General features: G+C 43.5%; 1 long non-coding RNA gene across 4 annotated transcripts in view; it reads left to right on the top strand.

The window, feature by feature from the left end:
- LOC115294085 overlaps nucleotides 1-9,447 on the top strand; it is a 59,870-nt gene extending 50,423 nt beyond the window's left edge. For all 4 annotated transcript variants that reach the window (XR_003909751.1, XR_003909733.1, XR_003909741.1 and 1 more), the window contains one exon: nucleotides 9,096-9,447. This is a non-coding gene — a long non-coding RNA (uncharacterized LOC115294085). The remainder of the gene's footprint in view (nucleotides 1-9,095) is intronic.
- The last annotated feature ends 11,176 nt before the right edge of the window (nucleotides 9,448-20,623 follow it).

Here is a 20,623-nt window from a genome sequence, read left to right as displayed (position 1 = left end):
CATGCTGAGTGAAGTAAGCCAAGCAGAGAAGGACAGAAACCATATGTTTGCACTCATAGGTCTAGCAGGAAAACAAGAGAGACCTAATGGAGAACCAGGGCGAGCGTAGGAGGGAGAGAGAGTTGGGGAGAGAGAGGGATGCAGAACTTGAGAGACTATTGAATGCTGAGAATGAACTGAAGGTTGGGGCGGAGGGGGGAGGGGGGAAGAAGGGTGGTGGTGATGGTGGAGGGCACTTGAGGGGAAGAGCACTGGGTGTTGTATGGAAAACAATTTGACAATAGAAAATTAAAAAAAAAAGTGCCTAGTCATTGTCTCAGTTGATTCTTTGATGCTTTTCTCAACCCCAGCGATTAATTTTATGACAAGGTTTTTAAATTCTTGATCCAGTATGTTGTCTAGATCTGCCTTGAGTAGTTCTGTGGCTGTGACTTCATCCTGGAGGTTCTTCAGGGGAGAGTTCCTTCGTTTTGTCATTTTTGCTAGTTGTCCGTCTCTTTCACCTTTAGAAAGCTCGTTGTGCACTGTGCACCTGTTAATATTTCTCTGTTAAAGGAGGCTTATTGACTGTCAAGGGCCTGTCATTTCAGGAAATATTCTTTTAATGGTGTCTCTCAGTTTCTCTTGTTGTGCCTTTGAATATTTTATTTTATTTTGAATAAAATATTTTATTTTATTGAATATTTTATTTCCCTACTCAGCAATATTTGGGACTCGCTGTCATGCACACTTTGGCTTGTTTCTTGGTGTAGCCCTAAGAAGGAAAACAGACAGACAAACACAGAGGGAACAGTAACCCAGAAATGCACAGACAAATCAAACAAACAAACAAACACATTAAAAGAGCGAAAGAAAAGAAAGAAAATTGAGAGGAAAGAGATGGAAAGATGAGAAGAAGAAAAGAAGAAAAAAGAAAAAAAAGAAAAAAATAAAGGGGGTCAGAGACAAGAAAGACAGTGAACAGTCTAAAAGTTTATGACCAGTTGAGGGGAGAGGTAGGGATGAGATATAGGAGAATATATCTGGATTGCAAGGAGGTAAGAGAAAGGAAAACAAGGAGTTAAAATTTTTAAAAATTTACGTAAAAAAAGTAATAATAATAAAAATATGTACAGAAAAAGAAGAAAAGAAAAAAATGAACAAAAAAGAAAAAGAAAAAAATTATATATAAAACAACCCAAAAATAGAAGCTCCCCCTCGTGATCAGGCGTGGTTGGGTGTGGTAGGTCTCGGAGGCTGCTCTCAGAGGCTCAGCCTTGGTGTCTGCAGAGATTAGATAGGCGGCATACCAAGCTCTGCTGAACTACGCACTATAGGCCACTCTAATGAATCTGATCTCCTTGTGCCATGGTTCAGCCAAGTTGTATTTTCCAGGCCCACCTCCGTTCAAAGTTCCAGTGCATGCACTTTTATGCTACCACAGATGAGATGTATATGCTTTGATGGCTGGCTTCTTAGGGGGAGGAATAGATTTGTCTTGGCTCAGGCAGGGATTTCGGCTGCCCCTGCCTGAGGCGAGATGTGCAGCAGGAGGTGAAGTGTGATGTGCAGCAGGAGGTGAAGTGCGTGCTATCACAGACCCAATCCCTCCTGGGATCTCGTTAGCATTGGGGGAGGAATGAGTGCGCAGCTGTTGCTGGAGGCGCTGGGAGCTGCTGGAAATGAGCTGGGAGCTCCTGTAGGCTGAGCACGCACCCAGGCCTCCATGCCACCAACTCTCTGCCGGGATCGTGCAGAGGTGGGGGCTATTTTTTCCCCGTTGCCACCTGGGATTCAGGATTCCTGTGGCCAATGTTGGGGGCGAGATGAGCCATGGAGATGAGGTGCGTGCTCCTACTCCCAAAACTGAGGTCGAAGTGAGCGCCCCTGACACCGCTGCTGCCGTGGCCGCTGACTCCCTGCCGAGATGGTGCAGGGCTGGAAGCTGTTCCTTCCCTTGAAACACCTGGGTTTAGGATTTGGGCTACCCAGCAGTTATCTATGGAGTGAGCTTCTCTCTCTAAGCGTGGTTAAGCGTTCTTTACCTCTTCCCCAGAGACAGTACTATGGGCACGTTCAGTCTCTCTGTCTCTTCCCTTTGTCTCTCGGGCTCTGTGTGCTTGCCCTGCATTGGGCTGGGGCTCCCACCTCCCCTGCCCGTCTCAGGCTGGCCAGTTTTTCAATCTTCCCAGCTCTCACTCACTCACTCAGGTATCCTTGAAGTTGTCTTCTTTCTGGATTCCGTATTTTCTCCTCCCACTCTTGTAGTTGAGAGTAATGTCCTTCTCAGTTTGATAGATGGGGCAGACGAAGTTTACAGAGCTTCCTTCCTCTCTGCCATCTTATGAATTTCCTTTTTGACCAAGGTAGAGCCTAGTGGATCTTTACTCATTCATTTATGCCCCAGAAAGTTACTGGGCACTGCTGTTGCTCAGGTACTATGCAAGGTGCTGGGAGCCCAGAGATGGAGAGTCAGGGTCTCACTTTTCTGAGGGTCAAGGTTGGGTGGGCCTTAGTGATGAGAAAGAGGAGCTGGGGTGAATTGTAAGGTGGTACAGAGGAGCTCCTCATCCAGCTTGATGCAGAAGGCTTAACTCAGTGAACACTGGAGTTACTGGCAGCAGAGACCAGCCCTGTTGTGGGCTGAACCGTGTGGTCCTCCATCCCGGGTTCAAACCCCAATGTCAGTATGTGACTGTATTTGGAAATAGGGTCTTTAATGATATGATTAAAGTAAAATGAGTTCACTAGGGTGGGCCCTGATTCATGTGGCTGGTGTCCTTATAGGAAGAGGACATTAGTATAGAGACACAGAGGAGAGACCATGTCATGACCCAGGAAGGAGCCAGCCTTTGGCAAGCCAAGGAGAGAGGTCTTAGGAAAACGAATGCTGCAGACCTTGACTTTGGACTTTAGCCTCCAGAACTGTGAGAGAATAAATTTCTACTGTTAAAGTCCCCCATCTGTGGCACTTTGTTATGGCAGCCTGAGCTGACTAATACAGGCCTTAAGGTAGCTGTGTCCACTAGACAGTCCTTATCCCAGGGTGATTTGAGAGCCAGAATGTGCAGAGGGTGTCTGGCCCCAGAGGGGTGGACAAGATCCCATGGGGAGAGCATGTTAATGGAGAAGAGAATGCAGGAACACCAACACTTTTTGAAAACTAGGCTTCTCGGACTCGTTTTTCTCCACAAAATCTAGCACAGGGTACAAAACACAGTCCAGGCTATGCACAGAAGGCATGATTGGTCTCTACATGAAGGCCTGGGCTAAGTGGGTGCTGCCATAACAGACTGCTCTCCTTTGCTGGGCATAGACAGAAAACAGCAATTAAGTGTGGTCACTCTAGTTGTTAGTGGCTGTATGTTTATAAAGTTTTTTCCTGTACCTTATCAGATGCACCCTACACTTTGGATGCATCTGTGGAGTATGTTATTTATTATCCACAGTTTGTGAAGGAGGAAATCTAAGTTCGGAGAACTTACTTTCAAGACCCCTGCCTGCTTAGCTGGGAGGATTGCTTGTAGGAACACATTCTGCCTGGAGATCAGCAATGGGTCAGGCCCATGTCCATCACATGACCATGGAGCTGGCGACTCCTGTCCAAATTCTATCCCATCTGGCCTCCCTGGCCTCCAGTGGAAACCTAGGCAGTTATTTTGCTATAGTGGCATTTAGGAAATAACTTACTCCATCATTTTGTAAAGGATGGGATTTTCTTACAAAAACATCCTTGTTCTAGAAAGCTCTCCTTTTCCCCAGCCACCTATTTTAGGGTCTTCTATTCCTCATACATCCTCCTTTTGGGGATCTTTCCCCATCTGGGTCCTGGCTTTCTGCCTCACCATCCCCACTCTTACCCACCACTGCCAAACCAGATCCCAGTGCCAAGCCCTGTGTCTTGCATGTGCTGCTACCACAGGCTCTGGCGAACACCAGCAGGTCTTCCCTGGCTCAGCCTTTTTCACATTAGAAGGGGTGAAGGGGCAGAAACTGGAGGGGAGTCTTCAGCTTCAGCCCTGTGTCTCCACTGCAGAGCCACTTCTGATATCCTTCCTGGGATTCCTAAAGGCAGATAGAACTTGAAGATAAATCCTCTTGATAGACCCCCTGGTTTAGGCTATGTGAAGAATTCTCCCTCTAGATGGGGAAAACCAGCTAACATGTCCCTACTCCTTGAGAAAGAATAACCTTGACCTTGTTTTGCAGGAGGCACATTCTCCTTTCATTCTGACCTGGTTTTCAATACAAAATGTTCTTGTATCTGGGCCATCTGGGGTGAATGGCATCATGTGTGGAGTTTTCCCTCTCATTTCCAGATTTCTCTCCTAATAGCAGGGGCAGAGATTTCAGGACATGCTCCAAGATATATTTTATCTAGAAAGCTGTTACTATACTGGGGCTGGAAACCAGGCTTTCAGGTTCCAGTCCCACATCATTTCTTGCCCATGTATTTTGAAGGGATGTCTAGCATGCAGTACGAATCTGAGTGAATTTCAACTTGGTGGTAGATTTTCACTTTTTAATTTTTAAACATTTTTAATGTTTTATTTTTGAGGGGGGGGGAGAGAGAGAGAACAAGTGGGGATGGGGCAGAGAGAGGGAGGCACAGAATCAGAAGCAGGTTCCAGGCTCTGAGCTGTCAGCACAGAGCCTAACATGGGGCTCGAACCCATGAACTGCGAGATCATGACCTGAGCCAAAACCGAGAGTCAGATGCTTAACTGGCTGAGCCACCCAGACACCTCATGATGATAGCTGTTTAAATCCTGACATGCCGGGAGGGTACTCATTCATCAGTCTGGACTGCAGCATTTTTGTACTATGGTTATCAGATGATGTTCTAAGTGTTGGCAGTAACAGTAGACAAAATACTTCCCTGAAAATTATATTGGGGATGAGAAGCATGTAAGTTAATAATTTCAATAAGAAACTCACAGTTAATGTTCTTCAAGAATACCACCTTCCTCAGTGAATCTTTCATGATGAGCATTCTGGAAGGTCTCAGACATAGAAAAGTAGAATCCTTTCATTTAATTTTTTTATTTTTTTATTTTTATTTTTATTTTTATTTCTTTTTTCTTTTTTTTCTTTTATAGTTTATTGTCAAGTTGGTTTCCATATATCACCCAGTGCACATGCCTCCTCCATGCCCATCATCCCCCTTCCCCTCTTCCCTTTCACTTATAAGTGAAAATATATGGTATCTGTCCTTCTCTGCCTGACTTATTTCACTTAGCATAACACCCTCGAGTTCCATCCACATTGCTATGAATGGCCAGATTTCATTTGTTTTCATTGCCATATAGTACTCCATTGTATATATATATCACATCTTCTTGATCCATTCATCAGTTGATGGACATTTAGGCTCTTTCCATGATTTGGCTATTGTTGACAGTGCTGCTATGAACATTGGGGTACACGTGCTCCTATGCATCAGCACTCCTGTATCCCTTGGAATCCCTTCACTTCAAAACTGCCAAATCCAAGGTCCAGAGAAGGGAGGAAAGAAGGAAACTTACATCTGGGGAGCTGGTGTGGCCAGAACTGTGCTGGGCACTTACTTGCACAGTGACCGGTGGGGAGTGGTTCTGTGTCCAGGCAAAGCAGGACCAGACTGCAGCCCCAGTGGTCTCCTGGGGGCTTGGAGCAGACTGTGTTTTTTCCTGGGGCCCCTCCCTACAAGGCTTCCAGAAATCTCCTATACCTGCAAGTTCTGGCACAGTGCCTCAGGGGCCACTTACCTGGGAGCTTTACCCTCCTAATTCCTCCTTCAGGGAGTGCCAGGCAGCCCAGCTGGAATCCTTCAGGATGATTGTTCACATTTGTGCCTGCCTTCTCACATCCAGGATGTCCTGGAGGCAAAGCTGGAACTGCTTCTTCCATCAGGCAGATGGGGGAACAGGGATCTGACACAGGCTTCTGGTCAGTAGGGTCAGAGCTGACAGCTGCCTTCTATTTTGGTTCCATTCCTGAGCTTGCTCTTTTGCACCCCTGTGTTTGTTTCCTAAGACCCCCTTGGTGAGGTCAGACTAAACTCTGCTTCCCAGCACCCATTAGCCAAGTGTGTCCCCAGCTCCATGGATGGGGCGGCTGCTCCTGGGGGCAGGGGCAGTTGTGAGAACATGTGACAGTCAGCAGCTCCCAGGACACTCCCTCTGCCCTTTAGAAATGTGTCTGCATTTCCCTCCACCTCCATCTCTTGCTTCCTAAGCTCAAGAGCCCAAGGGCCAACATAGAAGACATTTTCCCAGCCATCCAGTTGGTGCAGATGCTAAGCAGGCATGTGCAGGTTGGATGCAAGGGCCTATCCCCTTTCTCACTTCTCTCCTCAGGGAAGACTTGAGCCCATGTGTCATAGTGGCTCCAGGCCTATGTGTGTGGCCAGACTCTCTGCTTTGATCCCACATCAGACACCACCTTTATTATTTTTCCAGGCACCGTGATTATTCTTCTAATCATGCCAGGAAATGAAAAGCTACAGATGCTTTCTGTTCAGTGGCCCTGTAGATCTCTGTTGTATTATGAATGTGAAAGTTGATTGAACCTGGGAAACAATTTGAAGTCAGAGTTTCCAAAGCGACCTTGATAAAAGGAAGCTTCACCCAAGGTCGAGGGCAAATCAGGCTGGCTTTGAGTGCGAAGCCACGATGCCCAGGCCACAGTGTGCTGTCCCTGCAGCCCCACCTCTGTCCCTGTGGGTCTGAGTGGCATGGAGTGCCTGAGCTGGGAGCCTCAGCTGCTCATCCAGCCCAGCCTTGGAGAGGAAGCACACTGACCCTCTAAGACCAGCTCACATGTTGTGGCCTCTACAGAGTTAGGGGTCTTCTACTCTGGCTCCAACCTGCCACTTCACCTGTCTAGTGATTGGCACTTCTCCACAGCTGACTTCCTCTGTCATGGAGGGGTGGGGAGTGCTTTCTCTGTTCACCTGCATGTCCCCAGTGCCCGCTTTGCAGGGTCAGCAAGGTCAGCTTTATAAGTGCAATGATAATGATGATGATGAGAATGTGTACACAACACTGACCATGTGCCCTGGGTGTTTTAAATATCACAATTCATTTAGTCTTCATAATAATCACACAGGAACTCAGGTTTATTGCTCTCCAGTTTGTCACCTGCCTACCATCTCCTTTCCCACAGTTAGGTATACTGCGACTCTATCTTATTAGGACCTAATTGCAGGGAAAACAAAGGAGGGGGAAGGTTCTTCCCCTCTGACCCTTAATCTGAAACAAAAATTTCTGCCTGAGAATTACTGCTTACCTCCTCTCTCTTCCTGACTCTCCCTGCTTGCCTTCTTCCCTCACCTCATGTCCCCAGCTCATCTACCTGCACCTCCTGGATTGCTTCCATGCTGTGTACCTGCTGGGGCTGGGCAGACTGGCCCCACAAACCCCACCACAGCCTGTATGCCCTGCACCACAGTTTCACTGCTCCTTGGCTCCTGCCATGAATGCCTTTAATTTCATCATTTACCTCCTGCCTTCCCTACTGAATGTCATGAATATTGTTTCCACTGATAGCCTGCTCACTTTTAAACGTTTATTTTCTATTCAGTGGGCTTGGGCTGGGATAGCCCAGGTGTACAGAGAGAAAGCAATTTATAAGATGAATATGATGAGGACCATCCTCCCTCCCAGGCAGAGTGGGGCTGGGGCTACCAGGCAGAAAGGAAGGTACACAGGTCCTTGAGGTCAAGGGGAGACAGGCTGGTTCACATGGATGTGATTTAAGGTGGGGGAGGTGGGAAGAGAGTTTGTGTGTGGTGACTCATGATGAAGGGACAAGGATGAAATCCATTCAATCTGTCTTCTGGCATTTTGTTGGCAGAAGGTCTGAGATGTGCAGAATTTTATTTGGGGGATCTGAGCTGAGGTGGTGAGGGGGAGCCCTGGGCTGGCAGGGGCTGACAGAGGGAATGACAGTGACTCCTCTCTAACCTGGCCATAGACTTGACACAGTGTATTTTCTGCTCTTGTCCCTGCCTTTCCAAATGCAAACCACCTGCCTGGTGCAGACTGCCATTTCCAGCTTTCTTCAGCTGTCATGGTATTAAGTGTAAAACAACAACAACATATATTTGCTTTATGTTATTTACAAACTGTAATGTTCAAATTGAGATTTCTGGGCAAAGAGGAGGCATCTGATGTTCTGATTCACTTATCCTGCAGTTGCAGATGTCTTTGGAAGAGACAGAGTGGCCCTGCCTGGGGGCAGGAGGGAAGGCTGCCAGGCACAAGGGTGAATGATGGGGGTAGGGGGGAACCAGAAGGTAGAAGGTGGGCAGTGAAGCCTTTAGTGTGGTGTTCCTGGGATCCAGCCTTCCCAGGTCAGAAGCACACCATCTGGTTGCAGTAATGAACAGTGATGAGTAGTGGGAAAGCTCCTGTTGGTAAGCCCAGGACAGAATGCAGCATGCCCTCTGCAGTGTGTGTGTGTACATGTGAATGCACATGTGTGCTCTTTGGGGGTGCTATGTGTGCCTAGTCCTGTGTTGCTTCCTGAGAGATTTGGACCTACCTTCTCCAGAAAATATCAAGTAGAGCTCTCATTTTCCAAGCCTCGTGTGGTAGCGACGACACCTTCCCCTGATGGGGAAGACAAAGAAGTGAGAGAAAGTGGAGGCAGGACATTTCCGCTTATGTTGATACAATCCCAGAATGATGGTATCCATCTCTCCCTTAAGCAGTTGCTGGTTTACCCTGGGTTCTGAGTTCTTCTGAGGTACTAGGAAGCAGAATATCTACCTCTACCCCAACTTTGCTCCCCGCCAGGATCCCCCTGCTCCATAGGGCCCTGGACTCCTGACCTCGGCTGATCTGCTCTGCACAAATCTAGGGCCTTTATGCATTCTGGAAGAGAAACCCTGTATGTTCTCTCGGATCTGAGCCAGTAAGAACAGAGGGGCTGTAGCAACCAAACAGTCTCACTGATGAAAGAGCCTGTGTGCAGATGGCCCCAAACAAGGGAAGGTTAGGTTGATGGATGATGAACAGGGTGCTGGTAACATCACTGGAGCTCCTGAATGAGTCTGGGAATGAAGCTAGTCAACCCTCAGACTTCTCAGGTGGGGAAGGTAATACATTCTATTTTTCTCCTTTTTATCACAGTTCATGTCAGTTGAATATGCCCTAAATGATGCAGTGCTGACCACAGTTTGGTGAATTGAACAGCTGAGTTGGAGGAGAAAGTGGCATAAAAGGAGGCCTGGAAGAGAGACTCAATCCTGCTGACTGGAGGCTGCTCGTGGTTGACTGTTCAGAAAGTTGTGCACCTGCTGAAATGGGGCAGACGGGGCAGGGGATAGAGCATGGGATTGGCCCCTCCATGTGCAACCATCAATACTGTTGAGGAGTAGAGGAGGGGAGAGTGTAAAAACTGGCAAGAACCTTGGAGACTGTCCCATTTTATGTCTGGAGAACTAGAGATCCAGGAAAAAAAAGCATGGCTTGTCTAAGACTGCACAGTGTGTTAGTGAAGAATTCTTTAATTTTGCCAGGGTGCAGAGTTGTTAGGGTGTTGAGGCAGGTAAACCTACTATGTTTGTGCATGTCTTATAGAGAAGCAGACAGATCTGGGGCTGGGGTTGGGCTCAGGGGTGCACCATTTAAAGGAAAGACTCAGGGTCTTTCAGGTCCTACCCAATCAGAACTCTGTGCCATCCTAGGATTCATTTATACTTTTTTAAATGTTTATTTTATTTGTTTTTGAGAGAGAGAGAGAGAGAGAGAAAAGAGAAGGGAAGGGAAGGGAAGGGAAGAGAAGGGAAGGGAAGGGAAGAGAAAAGAGAAGAGGAGAGGAGAGCAGAGGCAGAGAGAAAGGGAGGCTCAGAGGATCCGAAGCAGACTCCATGCTGAGAGCAGAGAGCTAGATGTGGGGCTTGAACCAATGAACTGTGAGATTGTGACCTGAGCCAAAATCAAGAGTTGTACATTTAACCAGCTGGGTCACTCAGGCACCCCTGGGATTCACTTTTAAAGCAAGCCACTGCCAGCTTTTTTTTGGTCCCCTCATATTGCTGCCTAGGTCCATGTGGAGCTCACCCCCTCCTCCTAGCTTCTTGTCCTTCCCCCTGAGTGAAGTGGAGCTTCACTGATGGCTGGGTGTGAGGATGGGCCTGGTTGTGGATCTGGAGAGGGCTCTGCTCAGGGTAGCCTCCAACCCATGGATGGCAAAAATGGGCATTTATGGAGATCAATCCATGGTACTTCGCTCAGAATTACTCTTGGGGGAAGGCAGTTTCTGCCTCTTGAGATCTAAATTGTCTCTGACTTTCTGAAAGACAGAGTGGGGAAGAGTGAGGGACACAGATCAAGGGAGACTACTGAATACTAAAGATGAACCATGGACTGAAAGGGAAGGGGGAGGGAGGTGGTGATGGTCATGGTGGGGGGCACTTGTGGGGAGAAGCACTGGGTGCTATATGGAAACCAATTTGACAATAAACTATTATAAAAAATAAATAAATACAAAAAAAGAAATGACCAAAGATATGAATACACACATGCATACACACATGCACCTGCATGCACCCCCATGTGTCCACATGAGCATATATGCACACACATGCAAGCATATACGTATGCACACAATGCATATACACAGACGGACAATACATATATACATACACACAGAGACACACATGAACACACATGCACACACATGCACACAGAGACACACACAGACACATACATACAGACATAGGCACATACACATGTAAACACACATACATACACATAGACACACACATACACATACATATAGAGTGTGGCTGCCGCTCTTCCTCCTCTCCCTCTGGAGTCAAAGTCTAGGTCCACTTCCTCCCACGGGAAGGAGCTGTGGACAGACCACACAGCCTACCGCTGGGGCTCCACAAGGTTCAGTGTTGCCCCTTCTTATTCGCAGGGCTGCTTTCTATGGTTTCAGTTACCTACCATCAACCGAGGTCCAGAAGCAAATGACATGTGGTCAGAAACTCAGTAGCAGCCTGGAGCGGCATCTTAGACCTGTGTCCTACCGCTCTTGTCTCGTCATCTTGTTTCTTAGCATCTCACGTGATCATAAGAAGCATGAGTGCAGTGCAATGGGGTGTTTTGGGAGAAGGAGCAAACACATTCACCTAACTTTTATCACAGTGTATTGTTAAATTGTTCTATTTTATTATTAGTTGTTAATCTCTTATTGTACTTAATTTAGAAATTAAACTTCAGGGGCGCCTGGGTGGCTTGGATGGTTGAGCGGCCAACTTCAGCTCAGGTCATAATCTCACAGTTCATGGGTTCAAGCCCTGTGTTAGGCTCTGTGCTGCCAGCTCAGAGCCTGGAGCCTGCTTCCGATTCTGTGTCCCCCTCTCTCTCTGACCCTTCCCTGCTCACACTCTGTGTGTATCTCTCTCTCTCAAAAATAAATAAACATTAAAAAATTATTAATAAAAAATTAAACTTCATCACATGATATGTACAAACAGGAAAAAACAGTGTATATAGGGTGTGGGGCCATCGTGGTTTCAGGCATCTGCTGGGCTCTTGAGATGTACCTCCCACGGATGAGGGGGACTATTGTGCTCAAGAGGTCAGTGATCCTGCTCCCCTCAGTGTTCTGAGCTTCCGGGTCCTTGCCCACATCTTGGTGCTTCAGAGTTGTTTGTGCCCCTCACTTGCAGAGGGTGCACAAGTCCATCTGTCTGCGAGGTCCCAGGACGTCCAGCTGCAGCCCTTGGGCAAGTCACTGTGTTTCTCCTGGTCTCAGGCTTCTCCCAGCAAATGCTGGCTTTTCTCTGTGCTCCTGCCCATCTTTAAGGTTCTCAGCTGTGACCCTGGCCTCTTCTCTTTCACAGCTGGCTCCTCACAGCAATTCTGGCTGCATGTGAGGTCTGAGGTGCCATGGGGGGGCACACCTTGCTGCGCCCCACCAGGGGAAGGGATCTGGGAGCCTGAGGGCTCCAGGGGTGAGTGGAGCAGGATCGAATGGAGGGGGGCAGAGAGTGTTCAAGTTAGTTGCATCTGATTCCAAATCCTACAAAAATACAATTCAGATGATTTCAAATCATCACATACAAGCATTATTGGCTTCTGAACTTTTCTTTTGTGACAAGAGTAGAGAGAGAGAGAGACAGAGAGAGGGAGAGAGTCTGCGAGTGTGTGTTGTGTGTACATGTTCTTAATCCCCTCACTCCAAAAGTTATTCACTCCTTCTAAAAGTAGAGGCCAAGCTGGTGATAAATTGCTGACTCCTTTGACATGAATATTGTTCAATTATTCACAGATGTGTTTGGCCTGACAAAAGCCTTTGCTTCAGCACATTTCTCCTGTTAACCGAAGGCATTCATGCTAATGTAGAATCAGCTATCATTAGCACAGACTTTCAGCAGCTCTCAGCTACTCCAGTGTCTTCTTTCTTCACTCTATCATTTTCTCTTATGATTTAATTAGTGTGAGGCTGGAATCCTGGGCTCTGAATTTATCCAGGAAGCTGCATGGATGGAATTTTGACACCTGCTGAATTCCCCAAGCTGGGTTGTCTGTTCTATTCTTCACCCACTAAACTCAATGGTGGGATGTTGGCTTTGCAGGTCTCCCCACACTGGTCTGTGAGGAGACCAGTTGGCCATGCCAGAATTATGGATTCAGGACAGAGGCTTTTTACCATAGATGTGGCCTCACCTCTTCTCTTCTGGATTACATGGATCCAGAGGACTCTTCTTCAGGCAGGGGGGCTTTATCACCCTCATCCTATTGCCTTAGGGGCTGCTCACATGATCTCCTCACATCCCAGGAGGACAAGGCACCTCAGAGATCATCAAGGGCAATGGTTTTCAAGCCTTTCATTTTTAGCAGTGTAATCATTTCAAAGGAAATTTTGTGCAGATAATAAATGTCCAAGAAAGAAGAACAAAACTACTCTGAAGGAAACAGATGGGGTACCATGTGCTCCCTCTTCTCCCTAGACTTAGAAGCCCCTCTCAGGAGCTCCAGGGCTCTGCAAGCCTCAGCCTGAAATCTGTGACCAAGCAGAGCCCAGCTGAGAAAGGCTGCGACTTGCTCAAGATGAGATGCTAGTCACTGGCGGAGCTGGACCAGGATGCAATTACCCTGAGGGCTCTGTCAGCATTCTTTTCACTCAGCTCCTTCTTTTCAGACTCTTCCCAAATATTACCTTCTTCATTAAGGCTCTCTCTGGCCACTTACAATTTGTTTTGTTCATTTTTCATTCAACAAGTGTTTGCTGAACTCCTCTGGTGTGTGAGACACTGCTTCCTGTTCTAGGGAAACAACATGAGACAAAATATGTGAAAATCTTTGCTTTCATGAAGCTTATATTCTAGTGAGGAGAGAGAATAAAATAAACACACAAATAATTAGATAAATGGAGGGGGGAAGAAATGCTATGGATGAGGTGGGGATTACAATTTGAAACAGGTGTTCTTGGAAGATGACATTTAAATGCTGACTTAAAGGGGATGCGAGGAAAGAATATGTGAGCATCTGACTGAAGAATGGCCCAGGGAGAGGAAACAATTCACACACTGGTGCGGAGGTAAGAATATATCTAGAGAGTCAAAGGAAGTGTGAAGCGGCCAGTGTATCTAAAATAAGACATTCAAGAGGAGACCAGTAATAGGAGGTCAAAGAGGCAATAGGGCCAGATCATATGACCATCGTAAGGGTTTGGGCTTGCACTTGGGTGAATGGTGGGCCACTGTAATGGTTTGAGCAAAGGGACCACATAAGCTGACTTGGGGTTTGAAGGGATTACACCTGCTGCAGTGTTGCAGAAAGACATAGGGCTGCACAAGTGGAAGCAGGGTCAGTGCACTATGGTAGTAATCCAGGTGAGACATGATGAAAACTTACACCTGTGTGCTGCTGAGTGTTCCCAATCAGAATGTTTTTGAGGGTAGAGCCAACAAAAATTGCTGAAGGATTGAGGTATGACAATAAAATAATTGTCAAGGTTGCTTATGCAGTTTTTAGCCTGAGAAAACAAAGATGTCATTGACCAAAGTGGGGATTACTGAAAGAAATTGGATGGAGGGATATTAGAAGCTCAGTTTTGGAGAAGTTACTTTCAGGTATCTGTCAGACATCTAAGTGATGAAGTGATGTGATGATTCTGTCCACTTGTGATATTTCCAACCTCTCATCCTCCAAAACGCTATTGTAATTTTCTTTTTCTTTTCTCTTATTAATGTTTATTTATTTGAGAAAAAGAGAGAGAGAGAGAGAGAGAGAGAGAGAGAGAGAGAGAGAGAGAAAGCCAGCAGGGAAGGGCAGAGAGAGAGGTAGACACAGAATACTAAGCAGCGTCTGGGCTCTGAGCTGTCAGCACAGAGCCTAATCCAGGGCTCAAACTCATGACTATGAGATCATGACCTGAGCTGAAGTTGGATGCATAACTGACTGAGCCATTCAGGTGCCCTATTGTAATTTTCAAAAGCAACTTGATCATAATCTGTGTGGGATTACAATTAATTTTGCATGTATCTGAGTGTTGCTAGGACAACACAAGAATCCTGGGGCTGAGGACCTTATACATCCTGGTGTCCTCCACTGCTTCAGCACAGTGCTGGGCAGATGGCCTGTGTAATAAATGCTTGTGGTCATAAATTCAAAGAACATTGTAGAAGAGTTACAGAATTAGAAGAACGGTATGACATAGTCTAGCAGCTACCAAATTGTTTTCTGCTGCACATTAATCCCTTGAGGTGTTCAATTAGAAAACCAACTCTGTAGTCAAATAAGTTTAGGAAACTCTATATTTTATACCCTTGTCTTTGAGCATCAAGGAGAAGAGTTGCAAAATAAAAAGGATTTTAAAATCCTGCAAAAAATCCTTTCAAACATATCTAACACCATCCACCTCAGTGTCTCTTAATTCCATCTGGCTACTCTACTTTTTTCTCAGGTAGTCATGAGTTACAGTATATTTACAGTATAGTTACAGTATTCTGGAACTAGTGTTGTATAGAACACACCATAGGATATATTGAGATACAAAAATAATGCTGAAATTAGGAATCCGAAGACCCAGGTTTGAGCTGTCACAGTGTGAGTTTAGACATCATTACCTGTCTGGGCTCTACTTCCTCATCTAATGGAATCAGACTAGTTAATTCTGTGGCATAAATGTGCAATATGCAAATTTTATTCATTTTTTTAGTTTTTATTTCTCCTAGGGGTAGGGCTGCGTTTTAACAACTTAGTAAAGACCCCCATAGTTTATATTTAGCATCTAATGGGTCTCTCATGCTGCTTTCCCCAGTCTTCTCTCAGTTTCCCTAGGAGAAACTCATGCTACCCCTTAGCTATCTGCCCTCCCACCTCCAACACTAACGTATGCCTCTGTCCTTAATCTCCAAGTCTTACTTTCTCTCTAGGCACTCACTGCCTTAGGCTCCAGAGCTCTCCCATACTCTCCTTACCTGCCCTAACCTACATAGTGTGTGGAGGTCTGGTTAGTGAGAGCTAGCTAATATCTGCTGGATGAACAGGTATCAACCGTTCAGACGTTCTCCCAGGAAATCCTGATTTTTGTAGCCCTTCTGGAGATTAGTGCTTGGATATAAAGAGTAATGTCTCTGATGGTAAGACCTTCAAGACTGTGGGGCAACATGAGTGCATGTAGATCCTGTGATCCTCATAGCACACTAGAAAGGATATTACCATTTTTGTCTATGCATAGGAGCCTTGTTGGTATGTTAAGAGACCTGGCAAATGAAGTCTGTGGAGGGCAAGAATGGAGAAAAGATGTTCAGAAGAACTCCCCTTGGTGTAGCTTACCTAAACATGCTGGATTTAAAAAATGTCTTTCAAATTTATGAATGAGCTGGGAGGAAAGTAAGGGAATTCCTCAGAGAGCAAGTATAAGAAAATCTGAATTTAAGCTCTGGAGCAGGGAAGTGTCCATTTAGATTACACATGTAGGAAATAAGATAAAGGGGGGCTGGGGTCTAAACAAAGTGGGAATACCCATACATAAAGCTGGGGTCCCTCAGTGGGTGACCTAAAAATTTACCCACCTCACAAAGGGAGACAATGAGATAATATTCCCTTGGGGTCTGGGTGTGACAGAATAAAAGAACATATTTCCCCTGAGAACTCTTATCCACAAACCCTCCCTCATGTAGGCTTGGTGTCTGAATTTATATTACATGTGACCTAAAAAACTGTATTCTGGAAATTTAGTTTTGAGTAGTCCCATGTTAGTAGTGCCCCCAGGCATTTGGAAGAAACAATTATGAACAGTCTCTGGAGAAAAAACTCTAAATGCAGGACTGTAGAATTCCTTCAGATAAAGATCTTAGGAACATGAACTCACAATGAGAAATCAATAAACACATGGGTTCAGAAACCACCCTTAGCAAGAGTCAGCAGAAACAACCAACTACAAAATTAGAACCACAAAGACTGCAGATATTCGAATTGGCAGATAGAGACTTTAAAGCCAGGATGTTTAATACATCCTTGGAAATAAATAAAACTATGTTAAAAAACAAATCATGAGATTATAAAAATCAGTCAGAGAGATTTAAAAAGGAGTCAAACACACATTCTGAAAATGAAAACCTTTATAAATAAAGTTAAAATGTAGTGGTTAGTCAAAGAGAGGGTTAGTAAACAGAAAGATAGATCTATGAGAGGGTTTCAGTCATGGATGGCACAGTGAGAAGATCCAATATTTCTATTATTGGAATTTTAAAAAAAGAGACAAAAGAGAGAAGAAGGGAGAGCTGCAATATATGTCTGCTAAATAATGACTGAGAACTTTGCAAATTTGACAAGAGATGCCAAGGCTTAAGTTCATTAAGTCCACACCCAGGTATACCACATGAACTGCAGGACACCAAGAAAAAGAGATCTTAACAACAGCCAGGAACAAAGGACACATTACTGCAAAGGAATGAAAATTAGGCTGACAGATAACTTCTCTGTGCTAACAATCAAATGCAGAAATTAGGGAAAGAGCTCTTCAAATTTTGGAAAGAACATGACTGTCAACACAGAATGCTACATCTAACAAAACTTTATTTATGAATGAGGAGAATTAAAAGAAATTTTTAGACAACTGAAAACTGGATGTGTTTACTGACAATGGGTTTTCCTAACGAAACTTCCAAGAGTTCTTAGGAAGAAGAAAAGTGGTTTCAAAGGGAGGGCCTAAAATATTGCAAGAATTGGTGAACACAGGAACTAATAAGTGGGTAAATCTAAATGAACATTGACTGTATAAAAAATATTAACTATGCCTAATCTGTGGAACTAAAAACCTCAGTAAAAATCCTGAAGAATTACATGTAAGTCAGGATTGAAGTTGTTGGATTTAAAGCCTTCTAAGATCCTTGTTTTTTTTTTTTTGAGAGAATTAGTAAAGATAATAATTTATGTAGTAGTTCAGTTGTAGTTCATAGCCATCAGTGACTTCAAACTAATGCTGACAGTATCCCACCTCTGATGCACCACGTTCCCTTTCTCTTTGTGCTGTGAGCACTTCTCCAAAGCCATGGGTGACCAGCAGGCCCAGATCCAAGAGAAGTACAGAGGTTTAGGTGAGTTATTGCCCTTGGGGTAACTCCCAACCAATGAATAATGGAAGGTTATAGATAACTGCTCACATTTCCCATCATGCAGATGGATAACTATAGAATTCATTTCTCATGCTCCTTAGAAAACCTAGTAGAATCAATCTCCAATTTGCCCTGGCAATGACCTTGATAAAGACACTTATAGGGCCTTCTTTTCTTCCCTCTCTCCCCATTCTGTTATTCCTGATTCCTTAAGTTACCTGCCAAATATGCTATCTGCCTCCAAGGCCTTGTCTTAGATTATCTTAATCTAGGAGCTCAAACTAAGACAATTAACTTTTCACTTTAATTTAATATCTAATTTAATTTAATTTGTTAAACTTAATTTAACAAATTTAACAACTATTAAAAGAATAAAAATAGAGTGAATAACTCCCAAAACCAATAAAAGGAAAAATAGAATGGAGGGGAAACTCAGTTAATCTAAAAAAAGGAAGAAATATTTTTTTAAGTTTAAGATGGTAAAAATGAACTCAAATGTGTGAAAAATCACAATCAATGTAAAAGGGCTAAATGCTCCAGTTGATAGATAAAGATCAACAACTGCATTTAAAAGCACAGCATAGAAAGGAAAAATAGAGAGAGGAAAGCCAATAAATGGGCTCTTAACTGTAGAGAACAAACTGATGGTCACCAGAGGCTGGGGGATGGGTGAAATAGGTGACAAGGATTAAGGTTGTGATGAGTACTGGGTGTTGTAATGAAGTGTTGAATCACTAAATTGTACATGTGAAACTAATATTACACTGTCTGTTAACTGACTTGAATTTCAAAACTTTAAAAAAACACAAAAAAACAAAACAAAAAAATAAAAGCATAGCAAAACAAAGTCTGACTAGATGCCACTTATAGGATACCCACCAAAATCCAGAGATCTAGAAGGGCTGAACTCAAAAGATGGTGAAAAATTCATACACCAAGCAACTGCTAAAGGAAAGCTAGGATTACCTATAGATACACTTTGGAATCAGAAAATGCAATTAAAATGCTATTCATGGTAGGAAAACAAAATATAATGTACACAGGGATAATAAAAGCATATATATACACATATCTCTCTCTATATATTTTATCTATATCAGATATAATAGCCTTTAAGGTTAAAAACAGTTTTTGAGATTAAAAAAAAAAACTTCACTAACCATTGATAAAAGCTTAAGTTTACTATTCTAAATCTGAATGTATCTAGTAGTGTCGCTTCAGAATATAAACCACAAAAATTGATCCATCTATAAGGACAAATTGACAAATTCACCATCTAAGTGGGAGATTTTAACATCCTTCTCTCAGAGACCAGTAGGTCAAACAGATGAAAACCAATAGTAACAGAGACAGTCTGAACAACACGTTTAACAAGCACAATTTAAAGGATGTATGTAGAACTCGGCACCAATAACTGGAGAACACACATTCCTTCCAAACACACATAGAACTATTTCTAAAAATTGATCAAGTACTAGGTTGAATGCATTTTAAAGAATCTATATCTAATAGATATTCATATGTGACAATGAAATTACATTAAAATAAAAAACAAAATATATCAAAAATTTTAAAAATTCTATAATGAATGTATAGTGGAAAAACAACAGTGAAAATATTATAAATCAAAGCTTGTGAGATGCAGCTTAATTGATGCTACAGATGAAATAATGGCTTCAAATACTTTAAATATTATAAAGAAAGAGAATTGGGCACACCTGGGTGGTTCAGTCAGTTAAGCATCTGACTCGGATTTTGGTTCAGATAATGATCTCAGTTTGTGAAATCAAACCCTGTCAGGCCCTGTGCTGACAGAGTGGATCCTGCTTGGGATTCTCTGTCTCTCTCTCTCTCTCTGGCCCTTCCCAGCATGCTTGTGCATGCATGTGCATGCCTGCTCTCTCTCTTTCTCCCTCTCTCTTAAAATAAATAAACATTTTAAAAAAAAGAAAGAGAAGCTGAAAAAAATTAGTAGTTATACATCCAACTTTAAAAGGTAGAAAAGAATAATAGAAAACACTCAAAGAAAGAAGGAAATAGTAAAGAAGTCATAAATTAAGGAAATGGAAAAGAATGGTTCAATAAAAAGGAGCAAAAGGGGTATATATTTTTTCTTTGAATAGCCCAATAAAATTGACACACCTCTGTAAGATTGACTGTGTATGACAGTAAAAAGAAACAAATAATATTAGGACAAAAAGGAGCATAACTCTGTATTGAGGCAACAGAGATTTAAAAATTTATGCTAATAATTTCAAAACTCATACAAATTATATAAATCCCTAAGAAAATTTAAAAAAAACACTAAAATTGACTCAAGAAGAAATGATTCTATAGCCATGAAGGGCATTAATTCGACATTTGGAAACATCTCTTCAAAGAAGACACCAGTCACAGATAGTTCTCTAAGTAATGTAAGCTGTACAAAGTTTTCAAGGAACAAGTAATTCTAACTCTACTTAATGTTTTAGAGAGTCAAAAAGAGGCCAGGATATACTCCATATGAAATCCTGACAGAATCAGTACAAGAAAGGAAAGTTACAGGACAATTTAATTCATGGCTTTTTCTGCAAGCATCCTAAACAAAATACTAGAAAAGTAAACTTAAGACCAAAGATAACACTTTATGACCAAGTGTATATTGGTCCAGCAATACAAGGTTAATTTGATATTTAAAAAATGTAGATTTAATTTAACATAAGAGCAAATTGAAGCATCTGATAAAAATAATCACTTATAATAAAAAGTCTTAGCAAACTCAGAATAGAAGGAATATGACTTAGGCAGATACAGTATATCAACCTGAAGTTTATAAACTACATTACATTGAGTAGCTAAATATTTTGTTGTTGTTGAGGACATACTTTCCCTCTGCTGTGTGCAAGGCCCAGAATTATTTGGGGTGTGTCAATCAGGATGGTTGGTTGAAAAGAGCAGGATATTGACACTGGTGGGCTTATATCAAAAGGAAATTTGTGGGAAAGATGTTGGGACCTCATCAGATCCATAGGTGGTCAAACAACCATGCTGAAGAATCAAGAACCAGGGGAGCACAGAAGAGCTAGACAGGCCTGC

This window comes from Suricata suricatta, chromosome 1, assembly GCF_006229205.1.
Source record: "Suricata suricatta isolate VVHF042 chromosome 1, meerkat_22Aug2017_6uvM2_HiC, whole genome shotgun sequence".
Lineage (NCBI taxonomy): Eukaryota > Metazoa > Chordata > Mammalia > Carnivora > Herpestidae > Suricata > Suricata suricatta.
Note: the sequence above shows the minus strand (reverse complement) of the source record. Positions and strands in the feature narration are given on the sequence as shown.